Source organism: Lactuca serriola, chromosome 4 (assembly GCF_051521515.1).
Source record: "Lactuca serriola cultivar US96UC23 chromosome 4, Lser_US96UC23_V15, whole genome shotgun sequence".
Taxonomy (NCBI): domain Eukaryota; kingdom Viridiplantae; phylum Streptophyta; class Magnoliopsida; order Asterales; family Asteraceae; genus Lactuca; species Lactuca serriola.
The window spans coordinates 139,254,559-139,268,601 of NC_136411.1; the positions used below are offsets into that span (position 1 = coordinate 139,254,559).

Sequence of the window (14,043 nt, forward strand, 5' to 3'; positions counted from 1 at the left end):
AACCATATTGGTCTAATACGCACAAAAAAAAACTTAGTGACCTAATACGGACAAACTGGAAACCTAATTACCCTGCTAAGTAATTAACCCTAAATTTAAAGACATTGAGATATATGACCATCAACAGTAAACTAGTTCGTTTAGAACTCGCATCGTCCCATATAACCTGCTACTCATCTATCTAGCGAAGCTCTTTATCTATGTTCATCCCTTTGGGGACATCCGATAAAATTGGAACGATACAGAGAAGATTAGCATGGCCCTTGCACAAGGATGACACATAAATCTAGAAATGGTCCAAATTATTTTTTTAAACCCTTCGTCATCTTCTCTGGAACCCTAATTCCATTTTCAAATGCTAATAGAGTTCAATTGCATATTTACGTTTCGGTAGTTCATCTACTGAAGTCATGATCAGAAAACATGTGGATTCCATGGTCAGATTGTTCTTCTTGTTGATGTCTTCAACCATTTGTGGCAAGTAAGGGTGATCTTTCATTTTATAAAGTCTCCTTTTAGTTTTTTACTTTTCCTGTCATTAAGTTTCATGCTTTATAAACTTCCGTTTATGTGTTGTATATAGTCTGTATGTGTTTGTTTATGTGCTGATTTTTGATTAATTTTGCAACTTCAGTTTCTTAGTTCATGTTGTGGTTTTGCTTTTTATAAAATAATTGATAATAGGCATCCTCTGCAAGTCCCTGTTGGTTTTACATTTCCATTCGTTATCAAATGTAAACATTGATGGGAGGTATCAAAGTGACATTATATTTGTACATATGGATGTGTTCATGTAAACATTTAAATGAAAAAAAAGAAGTTATTGATAAAATATTGCATATTTATGTAATGAAGATCATCAATCATATGAGTTTTTGGACTTAGAAGTTCTGGAAGGGTTTGAGATAAGTTTAAATGGAAGCAACTATTTTCAGTCAAACAAGTCAGTCACATTGATTAGTAAGCATGTTTTCTAAATAATTAGGGTTAATGACTTAGGAGGGTAATTACGTTTCCAGTTTGTCCATATTAGGTCACTAAGGTTTTTTTCTGTGCGTATTAGGCCAATATGGTTGTTATTACCGTTTACAAATAGTCATTTTTACCGGTTAAAACTGGTAAAAGGACTATTTCTAAACGGTAATAACAACCATATTGGTCTAATACACACAAAAAAAACTTAGTGACCTAATACGGACAAATTGAAAACCTTATTACCCTCCTAAGTCATTATCCCTTAAACGTATAATTAAAGTGCAAGGCGCTTAGGAACAGTACCTACGGTTAAAAAAATTCCTCTTCTTTTTACGTACTACAACCATCTCTTTTTTACTATATATCTTTATTGATTTCTTTTTCCACTTATTTCTCTAATTATTTTCTCGGCTAATCCACTTTCATTTTTTTCCCCTAGTTTTGCTTTTTATGTTTACCCTTCCACCGCTTTAACGGCTCCACATCTACTGCTTTCTGTATTCTTTTTCCTCATAGCTCATCTACAGACATCTAGATGAGTTACTAATATTCAAATTAAATGATAATTAATGTATCATAATACAAAATAATATATATATATATATATATATATATATATATATATATATATATATAATTCTTACAATAGATATACTAACATTCAAACTAAATCACAGAAAGAAATATCCAAACATTCTTTGCATTAGAAGTCAAAACCATTATGATTTTCTCATTACATTGGAGTGAATCAAAACTTGTAACCTTTTTTTATAGAATATAATCAAGGAGCTATGGAATTAGTGTCACACCCCCAAACCAGAACGGCGGAAACGTTTGGGGGCAGATGACGTCATGTACAGTATCACAACAATTGTATAATAGAAATCAAAGTATAACAAACATCATATTGATAATGTATAGTTCTTACATCGGTGTTCAAATCATTGTATACTTGACACCAAAAATGTATAGCAAAAACTAAAAGACGTGGTTCTATGATACTCCGTCTTCTCCAAAACCTGTGTGGATACCTGTCTACTGGTTTCCTGAGAATACAAGTGGTTTTGAAAAGAGTGTCAAAAATTAAGTTGGTGAGTTCATAAGCATTTTTGTATTAGAAGTGTGTCATTTGTTCCTTGAAAATGTAATTGTGTTCTTCCTGAAAATCCAATATTTTCTGTTGTAATTGAATTGTAGTCTTAATACTTTAAGACCAAAATGTATAAGTGTTGTTATACTCTGAAATAGTATAATGAATTTTTATTATTGAATAAAACCATATGAAAATGAACGTACCCTGAAATGTAAGTTTCATTGTACTGGAAAATAGTGTTTTGTAATTGCACTTGTATGAAACCTTTTTAAATGTATGTGTCTGGGACTATCAGTTGTACTGTAAAATTATTGTATTGTAGTTTTATTATTAAATAAAACTATTTGAAGTTATGTATGTATTCGTACACTAATCGTATTGTACAATACCAAATCGTGAGTTATTATAACCATGATTGATGACCTAAGATGTCCTGATACGACGTTCTTCAGACGTCAGACATGGTACGACATTTGTCATCCCAGGCCTTCCGGCCTAACTGTAGCTAACAATTTAGGTGCGGGATTGTTAGTCCCGTATAGATCTATACACAAGTGTGTCGCTCTCCCTCCAGGAGACTCTGGTTATAATTCAGGACTTTCTTTGGTACTTAGATAAATACTTGAAGTGTGTCTCACAAAACTATATTGACGGTTACATGTAGAATAATGAAAAGCAATTTTGAGATAATTAAACTATATATATGTCTCATAAACTATACCTATTATAGTTTATATAATTGTTTTTGTATTGTATCTCGAACTTAGTAAAATAATACGTATGTTCCATAAACTATACCTATTATAATTTAACGAGTACATTCGGTTGAAATGAAAACCTTTGTATTTTTGACAAATTTGAATGTGTATATTCGTAATTCTGAGATAAAGATATTTAGTGAAATTTAACATTTTGTACAAACGGTAATAAAATAAGTTGTGAAAATATTCTTTTTGTTTAACATGTTGAAATAATTTTTATACTTGTATATATATATATATATATATATATATATATATATATATATATATATATATATATATATATATATATATAAGGCATATATAATTAAGATTGAAAAGACAGTTGAATAAATGATTATACCCTAAGCCCACAACCAAACAATAAACAGGGGTTAAGGCGAAATCACCAGTTCTAAGCCTGCAGAATCTTAATTATATATATATATATATATATATATATATATATATATATATATATATATATATATATATATATAATTCTAAGCCTATAGAATCTTATATATATATATATATATATATATATATATATATATATATATATATATGTAAAAATAACAGTTGAAATAGTTTAGATATTAATACAAGATTTCTTGTGTTTTACTTGTATCCCCCCCCCCCCCCCCCCTTAAAACAATGAAACATTGTGAAAACATAGGGGTATGAATTCACCTCAAGTGTGTGTTCTTGGTTGGTTATGACATGGTTGTGATGATCCTCAGGTTAGAACACGCGAATATGGTCGAAATCCTAATTTGCTTTACATACATAATATAGGTGGAAATTAGATATCTAGTAATTTAAAGTGTTAAATAGCACTAGTTTTTGTAAGAAAAACATACCAAATTAATTCCTAAGAATTAATTAAAAGGCTGGTTCTTCCTGGGGAAAATTGGATGAATGTTTTTAAGAGGATTTGTAACTGATTGAAAAAATGAAATGGGATGAATGGGTGTGTGTGTGTGTGTATATATATATATATATATATATATATATATATGTGAGGATAAAATGATTTGACATGTGCATAGGGAAGTGTAATTTATCTAATTGGAATATGTGCCACCGCTTGAAAATGGAGTTTTCGGCCTATCTTCCTAGCCAAAGTCATTGATTTAGGTATAATGTCCAACCGAAATCACCTTGATTTCGGTCCAAACTCCAACCGAAATCAAGGTTCTCGGTCTAGTGTTTGCGGTCCGAAGGATTTACGGTCTAGGATGGTTTTCGGTGGGGTGGTTCTCGGTCATAAGGGGTTCTCAGTTCTCGGTTCTCAAATGAAATCACCAAAAGGTGATTTTGGTCCATTCTTGGTATTTGATTCCCAAAACTGAAATCATCCAAGACAAATGAATTTTCATTATTTAAATATTGAACAATTTAATTATTTGATTTATGTTTGAGTTCCTTTAAGTTTTATTGACTTCCTTTGACTTTTGTTGACTCAAAATAACCGGTTGTTACAATCAGTCTTCAAGCTTTGTGCATAATTCCATTATTCACAAAGGGAGGTAAAGACCACACCAAGCAATAGGTCTCTAGTTCTCTTGATGATATCTTTAGAGTAAGTGTAGAAAAAATCTTTTCTTGCAAACATAACAACATTATAATGTTTGTTACACTCATGCAAGAAATATCAATGTACATTCATTTATTTGTTCGCATCTTACGTTTATTAATTACAAAATTATAACTTGGTAGGTTATCCACAATATGATTCATTAATAAAAAATGAAGTAGGACGCTATAACAAAAAAAAAGTATATGCTACATTTTTGCATTTATCCCAACCAAGTCAATTACTATCTATCCATAAGGTGAACCCTCGTTATATTATAAAAATATTTTTCATCTTCAACAACCCAATGAGAAAATTGAGAGTAATAGATTTACTCAATTTACTACCTATATCATAAACCAGGATAACATCATCATTAAAAAAATTAATCATTCAGTTTTAATGTGGAATAGAAGAAATAGCTAACTAATTAAGTACATGTTTAAGGGAAAGTAGGAGGTTTGCACATACTTCAAATATGATATTATTGTGCATCCATTCAATTACATTTGTGTTACCTTTTCAGTAGTTGATTCCTATGAAGATAAGAATGATTGGATGTTTCTATTGAAGGCTATGAGGTTAAAGGAATCTTCTTGATTAAGCTTTGTGAGGAAACTTGTCACTACAAGATACTACCCTCACATGTGTATGTTTTACCAGTACCAGTTCGACCATATGCAAACACTGTGCAGTTGAAGCCCTCAAGCACTTCAGAAATAATACGAAAGGTTGATTGATCATATATTGATCTATGGTGTGATTTGGGCCAAAAAACCTTAAAAAAGGAAAAACAATTAAATACATGAACAAACCGAGCCTTGAAACAAAATCTAAGAATATTTGATGAAATATATGGAAGAAAAACATTAACATGAGTTTCTTAGATCATGGTAAAATTCAACTCAACCACCATAGTAAACCAATATAACCTGGTTATATGTGTTCCAAAAGAAGAGTAATTGAAAATATAATTTGGACCTACAAGATTAAGATTAGGCATTAATTGCAGTTTAATAATAATAAAGTTGCATGCTAAATAAAGAAAGAAGATTTAAAACTTTGACAATATGATGGAGGGTAAACTAAGGGTACCATCATATAAAAGGAACAACGATGTATAAATACACATGATAAATTATAATAGCCCGATACAGGATCCCTGTTGCAATGTTATACAATTGGATTTATAAGACACAATATAAAAATGTACGAAGGCAAAAAAAAATTAGTATACAAGTGACATGCCTTGGGTACTCCATGGGCAACTAACCCATAACTAATAGTTGACCAAGATGAGGTTGCTTCTCCATATTTGTAGGTTTAAAAACAAATGCAAATAAATTAAATAAAGTATTTAAACCTAATTCGCCTTAGAACTTAATAATAAACCACTTAATATCCTCTCCATTTGCACTAATCTGTGTACCCAAATACTTGTAATCTTGGAAGGTTTTTGATTCATAATTATAGTGGAACCAAAATATAACGATTTGCATAATATATACAATTTTAGTGAATAAAGTATAATATAGTGAGCTTAGACAAAACTATCATGTAATGTACTAATGTCTGAATGATTGGGAAATCGAGTGACTAACTTTAAAGGATGATCTGTCACCAAAAAGGAAATATATTAATGTTTTACATGATGTAATGTTTATGATGGATGAACCAATGAGTGCTATGGGCCACAACAACAAAAATCAGTAACAATGGTGATTACATGTAGAGCAAAACCATGCATTTATATTAAGAATGCGTATATGAATATGAAATCTAGAATTAATGTATAAAACATAGAATAACAAAAATGTACATTGATTTAGGCAATTATTTCCTGATTTGGTGATTGTCCTTCAAAACATAATCCCCATTAACCCCTTCTATGAAAAATCAATAAAAAAGGATGCAAAAGACATAAAACACAAGAATAACCGGAAAATGATACATTTTTAGAATCTTCTATTGATAAAACTAATAACAGGTTTGAAGTATATACTCCAGAGGAGTGTATTTAGGATTTACCCAAGGCATTTTCTACTGAAGAAATTTGTCACACCCCCAAACCGGAACGACGGAAACATTCGGGGCGGAGGACATCATGTACAGTATCACAACAATTGTATAACAGTAATCAAAGCAACAACAACCATTGTATTAATAACATAGCATTTACATTGTGTTCAAAGCATTACTTGTTTAACATTTAAGACTATAGCAAAAGATAAGACGTAATGCCACTATGCTCCGTCTTCGTAACGCCTAGGAGGGTACTTATCTACTAACTTTCCTGAGAATACAAGCGATCTGAAAAAGAGTCAACATTTAACTTGGTGAGTTCATAAGTATTTTATTGGAAAATATATGTTCTTTGTTATTGAAACATTATTGTTTTCTTCCAGAAAATCCAATCTTTTCTTAGTAAATAAGTTATAGTCTTAGTACTTTAAAAATCAAAAAGTATAAGCTTCATATGTTATAATCTGAGATTTGAGATTCTGATTCGTGTAATTGGTATGACTCGTACTGTTACCTCCTATAACTTCTTAGTGTATACAAATTACATATAAGTAAGAGCGAACGGACAGTCGATTGGGTGATTCTGCCCTAAGCCCACAACCAAAACAAGGAACAGGAAGTAAGGTGAAATTCACACATTCCACTGCCTATCGGATCTTTATAAATATATAACTATGATGCATAGACTAAGGAACCATAGAATTTAAGATTAAGGGGATCCTTTATGTTATATTGGTTCGTAAATAAGTGTTGAATCTTTTGTAAATATGTTCTTAGTTGCATCCGCTCTACTGTAAAGCATTGTTTTCGATAAGCAATTGTGTTTGTTTTTAGAAAGTCGAACTGTAAACTATTCACCTGTAAAATAATGATATTGATCCTGGAAAATCCTATATTTTCCTTAAAAATCGGGTTGTAGTCTTAAACGTTCTAAGACCAAAGGTACAAGTATAAATGTCATACTTAATTTGATAATACCTAATTTTATTTGTAGTAAAACTAGCTGAAATTATGTTTGTGATGTAAGTTATATGCAATGTAAATACCCCTTTTTGTCTTTCTAAATAAAAGTATATTACTATGTAAATGAATCGTTTTTTTCTCCATGTGAGTTCTTATAACCATACTGATGACCCATGATGGCCTGAAACGACTTTCTTCAAGTGTCGGAATCATTATGACATTTGTCACCCCAGGCCTATCGGCTTAACTGTAGCTAACAGTTTAGGTGCGGGATTGTCAGTCTCGTATAGATCTATTCACAAATTCACGCTCTCGTACAAGAGACTCTGGTTATAAGTCAAGACTTAGTTGGTACTTAGATAAGTACATGAAGGTGTCTCAGAAATAGCTTCAGAAATAGCTTCAACGAATTTACTAGTAATAAAGTGGAAAACCTTTTTGTTTATGTGTTAACCTGACCTTTGTAACATAGTCTCTTAGTTCCATAAAATATACCTATTATAGTTTATAAGTTTGTTTCTGTGTTGGTATGAAAACTGTTGAGTCTTAACGTGTTTTGTAGATCATTTGTAAATTCAATAGTTACGATATTTTATGTATTTAGTAAATTTCGTGTTTAACAATATGTTACGTTAAAAAAATATAATGAAAACTTTATATTTTTGAAGACAAGATTTCTTGTGTTTTACTTGTATTCCCCCCCCCCCCCCCCCCCCCAAAAAAAAAAAGAAACAATTTAAAAATCGTGAAAACGTAGGGGTATGAACTCACATTTTTGTGTGATTTCTCGATTAGTTGAGTTGTGGTTGCGTAGATCTCCGGATTAGAACTCGTATAGTTAATCATATCCTAACAATTTTTACACATGATATTGTGTTTAAATCATATAAGAATAATTAATACTAAGCTAAAGTGTTAGACAACACTTAATCATTGTAAGAAAACTTACAATAAGCCTTAGAATAATTTGTAGGTGTTCTTGGTGTTTTTCATGAAATTAAGGAGATTGGGTGTTTTCGGTTGGAATTAAGAAGATTGGATGATGTTTTTGGTTGATATCAAGAACACTTGATGATTTCAACAAGATTCTGTGAAGATTCAAGGCTTTTTGGTTGCATATATATATATATATATATATATATATATATATATATATATATATATATATATATATATATATATATATGGAAAAAGGGTTGATTTTGGTGGTTAGTATGAGGATTTTTCATGAATGCTTTGAAGAAAAAAATGGTGTTTTCGCGGGGAATGTGTGTTAATGAGGTTGAGTTTTCGGTCATGCATATATATATATATATATATATATATATATATATATATATATATATATATATATGACGTGACATGTGCATTGAAATGTGCAAAACAACTTTGAAATGTGTGCCAAAGGATAGGAATTAGGAGTATTCGGCCGAGAACTCTACCCGAGAAGAAGGATTTCGGTGTGGAAAGGTTTTCGGTCTCGCATGTTTGCGGTTAGAAGGCGGCCAAGACGTTTGTGGCCAAAGACTTGTTTCTTGTCTGAAGGTTCTTTGGCGAAAATGGTTCTCGATGCGAGGCAAGTGGCTAGTCCGAGGGTTTTCGGTGGGGTCTAGATGCGAGATTTCGGTTTGAGTGTTTTTACTTCTAATTTTACAACACTTTTAATAAAAGGTTTATACATATCAAGATTATTAAATTACCTTTAACAATTTAACAAAACAACTAATTTTGACTTTTATTTGACATGTTTGACTTTTGTTGACCTTGGTTGACTTTTGTTGACTTTTATAGATTTAAAAATAATGGGTTGTCACAAAATTGCAGTCCCGGTGAGCACAAACACACCTTGTATGCAAAAATCATAAGTCATCGGTGTCTGAGCGTGGGAGTAGATACGTTATACTAAAAAAACCCTAAATCATTATGAGAGAAGAGCGAGGCCTAATGTCACAACTAGCATTTTTAGCTAGGAAATTTTGTCCTCATGTAAACATCAACTATTGTAAGACTTGTAATCTAAGTGGATATCATACTCTATGCTCAATCAAAATCATCCATTTGAATCAAAACTCCTGAGTGAAGTTCAAAACCTAATACAATGCATCTCATATACTTAACTATGGGTCTGAAACCCTAAATATCCAACTTCGAATTTAGTATGGACTAGGATCCTATTATTGGGCCTAATGGGCCAGTAAGCCTTCCATTTGATGATTTTGGGCCAATAAAACCCATTTGGGCTCTAGTTGCGCCCACATTCGTCAAACCATAGCAATTGGGCCATGTTAGGCCCAAAATAACTCACTTATTCTCATGGGCATTTATGGGCCGTGAACCACCCTATTGAACTATAATGGGCCGTAAACCCATCTTCTCATGGTGATTGGGCCGTAAACCCCATCCCTTTACCACCTTTGGGCCATGAACTCTCAAAAAAGGCCCAATGGGTCGAAAATTCTCAACTTGGGCCTCAAAATGTCAAACATGAGCTAGTATGGCCCAAAGTTTTCCTCTCTCTTTTCTTCTCCCTCATTCTCGGCCCAACTTTTATATAAAAAAAAAAAAAGAAAAGAAAATTTTGAATGGATTAAATTGATGACAACTCATGTTTATATGGGGTAATCCAAGCTAATACCTCCCATACTTCTAGACCAAATCCTTTATGTATTAACAACCCTAATCCTTCTCTCTCTTCCTTCTTAAAATCCCGGCCAAGAGAACATCACCATCACTCTCATTTTCAACTTCAATTACACTAGAAATCCTCTCAAGAGCACAAAGAATTTCCTTCCACTTAATCTAAAAATCTTGTGGTGTTTGAGAAAATCCAAGACTTCTACTTCAAGAATCATTAAGTTTGGTAAGTTATCATCATTCTCAATTGATTTAATTTCATTTCATGTTAAGATTCACACTCTTAAACAGTCAATTTCGTGATTCTTGCCTCTTAAGAACACCCTAAGTTCGAAAAATCTCTTCAATGGAGCTTGTAAAGCCGAAAACTCCTCTAATCTTCATACAGAACCGAAATCTTCATAGCAATGTGAGTTCATACCCCCCTCTTTTCGGTTTTTACTTTGTTTTGGGGAAGAATACAAGTTGTTTTGTGTAGATCTATGTGTGTATGCATGATTTTGTGTGTTTTTCATGTCATATATGTCACACCCCAAAACCAAGAACGATGGAAACATTTTGGGGCGAAGGATGTCATGTATAGTATCACAACACAGAAATATAGTAAAAAGGAAAACAACATCATCCATTACATTAATAATGTATTTTAATACATGTGTGTTCTGTATAGTTTATAAGACACCAAAAATGTAATTCAAAACATAAGACGAGTCTTGAATATGCTCCGTCTTCTCAAAAGCTGTCATCGGTACCTGTCTACTGATGACCTGAGAATACAAGTTATTTTGAAAGAGTTTATCAGCATTAAAGCTGGTGAGTTCATAAGTATTTTAGTGTCACTGTTTGTATCAAAATGTTTGAAATAGTGTTTGAAGTACGAGTTTGTAAACGTTTGAAGTAAAAGTATGTGAATGATCGTAAATGTTTGTAAAGGTTTGTAACTCCTAGAAAATCCTATATTTTCTACCAAAAGTAGCGTTCTACCAAGTCATAATTGTGATGTATGTTTGTTTCTTGTAAAAGTGTATAATTTTCCCAAGTGTAAATATCATTATCAAAATATAGTTTGTACATTATTGTTTAAGTGAAATGATCACAAAATAAATGTAAAGGGTAAATTAATGTAGTACTATAGTGTTGTATTATAATAACTACTGTTGTACTAACTACCTTAAACCAGATTTATATTAAGATATTATGTAATTAATTGTACCATGCTATCGACTATGAACACGGTGATGTAAGACGTCGAAAGTAATGACATTTGGCACCCGAAGACCTGCAGGTCCTACTGTAGCTATCAACAAGGTGTAGGATAGTCAATCCATTATAGATCTATACACAAACTCACGCTCTCCCTCCAGGAGACTCTGGTTACAAATCAGGCCATGGTAGTGAAGATATGCTCCGAAACAGTGGATCACATTTATGTTATAGTATACTTGTATATGTAATGTATGTACTAGTGTGGTGAATGTATTGTTTCTCATTATAGTATCATTGTATAGTTTCTCATAATAGTAAGTATTGACTCATGAATGAACTGACTCTTTGTATGCTTCGTGGAACTAGTAGTAATGAGTAGTATATCACTAACTATACCTATTATTGTTACTAGATGAATCACTTGTATGACTGAATGTTTTGAACTGAGATAAAAGTCTTTATATCTATACATATACGCATAATATATAACTAAGGATCCAACGATACTAAGAAAAACAACACGATACTCTAAGTCCACAACCAAACAAGGATCAGGAAATAAATTGAGTTGGCAGTCCTAAGTCCTTCGATCCTTACTTATATAACTATATATGTAATAGACATGGTTTTAACAATATATAAGTTTAAAAGTTGTAATAGAAAAGGTTTGATACATAAAAGTGAGTTTAGTAAAGAGTTTAATATGTAAAAAGAGTTTGATAATTAGTTTGAAGTCATTTGTTTAGAAAAACAGTTTAAAAGTATAGTAAATCCCTTTGTGTGCTAGCTATTAATCACATGTGATTTATATAATAACCAGTATTATTCAACTTGTATCCCCCCCTGATAAAAGCATTTAAAATCATATAAAAGGTTAATTAAGGGGGTATGAACTCACCTGTAGTGAGTGAGGCGATGGTAGGATCGGTTTAAGAGGTTGTGTGTCAATTGTGAACTTGAGCACAAACGAATCCTATTAACCATGTAATGACATATGTATGCATATAATTAGTGTTTGTAATAGCTAATCATTGAATTGGGACCACCTTAGGGACTATTAAACACTTATATTGAAGTGTTACAATCATAAATTATTGTATATAAGGGGTGTTTGGCTATACAAGGGAATGTATGGTCAAAATACACCATATTGGTGTGTGTCCTTCCAATCCGGGTTCAAGAGTGTGAGTCCTTACAAACTGAGCATCAAAAGGTAATTAGGAGTATCCAAACCTCCATAAAATTACCCAAATTTGAGCATAAAAACACACCCCAAAAATCTTCATTAAGTCCAAACCTATCATGAACCGGGAAACCCAAATCGCTTCGGAATCTCAAATTGAATCACTTCATAAACTTCAATTGCTCAATGTCACTTTAGTCTTTACGTTTGCGTAATATGAAAAAAAATTCAACTTTCGAATTCTCATATTTAATTCTCTCCCCCTTTTTATAATTGAAAAATGATTATAAAACCGAAAAAGGATGAGAAAGCACTCAATTTGGAATTTTCTATACAAAACTCCCCCTTAACACATGACATAAACATTTTGTACAAATCCGGAAAATCCAAAAATATCACAATTTTTGAATTTGATTTATTCTTCAGACTACCTTTGACGATTTTTCAAAAATATGGGTAGAAACTATCAATTTCGAATTTACGTAGTGACCCATTGCGCTTAAAATAGCTTCAAATGCAAAACTTTACCCCAGTTGTGAAACTGGGCATAAACTGTCAACTCGCATAAACTACAGGGACCTGTTTCGAAAATATTCTCATTTCTCAAAAAATTTTGCCTAATGTCGAAACTGGGTAAATTCTGCCAACTTGAAAAAACTGCAGGTGTTCGAAATGGGAATTCAACATTTATTCATAGTTTTTGACCCTATGTCGAAAGTGGGTGAAAATTGTCATTTTGTTGAAAGTTGAGGGATTCGAATCAACCAGTTCTATTTCTTATCCACTGCACTTTGCTATCATATGTTTACCACGTGAAATTACAAGCCTTACAAAGAAGGTGTGTTCGACATTGAGATATCGACCCATAGCCAAGTCATTCGACATAACCTCGATTACCCTCATAGCGAATTACCAAGGTTGTTCGACATCCAAAGAAAACAAACCAAATCGAAACTGAGTTCGACACACTGTTTTGAAAACTGGACCGGACCGGCCAGTTCAACCGGTAACCGGTCATGGTTCCGGTTCTTTCTACCCCAAAACCGGTCATCCCTTAAACTGGAAAAAACCGCCGGTTTTTCTCAACCCGCGGTCTAACCGATCTGGTTCAACCGCATTGAGAACCGGTTTTATTATATATATATATATATATATATATATATATATATATATATATATATATATATATATTTCTACTTTTCTCAAAAATCATCAGAAAAAAGGGCAAAACAGAAAACACGCTATCGGCTATCTCAATTTCTCAATCGATTGAAGAGTACCCATTTGATAGCCAAAATCTTAACCTAATGACACTGTTGACTAACACAATCGACGAGTGAAGACCTCTGATTTTCAGTTCTCCTCGGTCGAAATCTTCACAGTGACACAGGGGAGTAAGAATTTTCTCCGATTTGTGCTCCACCACCGGCGATTCATCAGAGTAACGCCTTTCGATTTCCACCACAGTCAGACTTCCATAATACAATGGTAAATTAACAAATACTCAACACATCCTATTAGGCTAGGCTATCACTAAAAGTAAATGCCAATATATGGCTCCTGTTTTGTTTTAGGGTCGGGACAATTTTCAGAAAACATTTGGTCTTCTTTGGAGCTTTTGTATAGTTAATGTTAGTTTAGCTAACTC

The 14,043-nt window shown here is 32.3% G+C and overlaps 1 long non-coding RNA gene and 1 other non-coding gene across 2 annotated transcripts; one reads left to right on the forward strand and one right to left on the reverse strand.

Moving 5' to 3' along the window:
• Nucleotides 1–206: 206 nt before the first annotated feature.
• LOC145103365 (U6 spliceosomal RNA) lies at nt 207–307 on the forward strand. The gene has a single exon (XR_013706459.1). It is a non-coding gene; the product is annotated as a U6 spliceosomal RNA (small nuclear RNA).
• Nucleotides 308–1,753: 1,446 nt separating this feature from the next.
• On the reverse strand, nt 1,754–3,766 carry LOC145100368 (uncharacterized). Its single transcript, XR_013705000.1, has 3 exons — nt 3,672–3,766; nt 3,502–3,587; nt 1,754–2,021 (listed from the first exon to the last, which is right to left on the reverse strand). It is a non-coding gene; the product is annotated as an uncharacterized LOC145100368 (long non-coding RNA).
• Between the last annotated feature and the right edge of the window lie 10,277 nt (nt 3,767–14,043).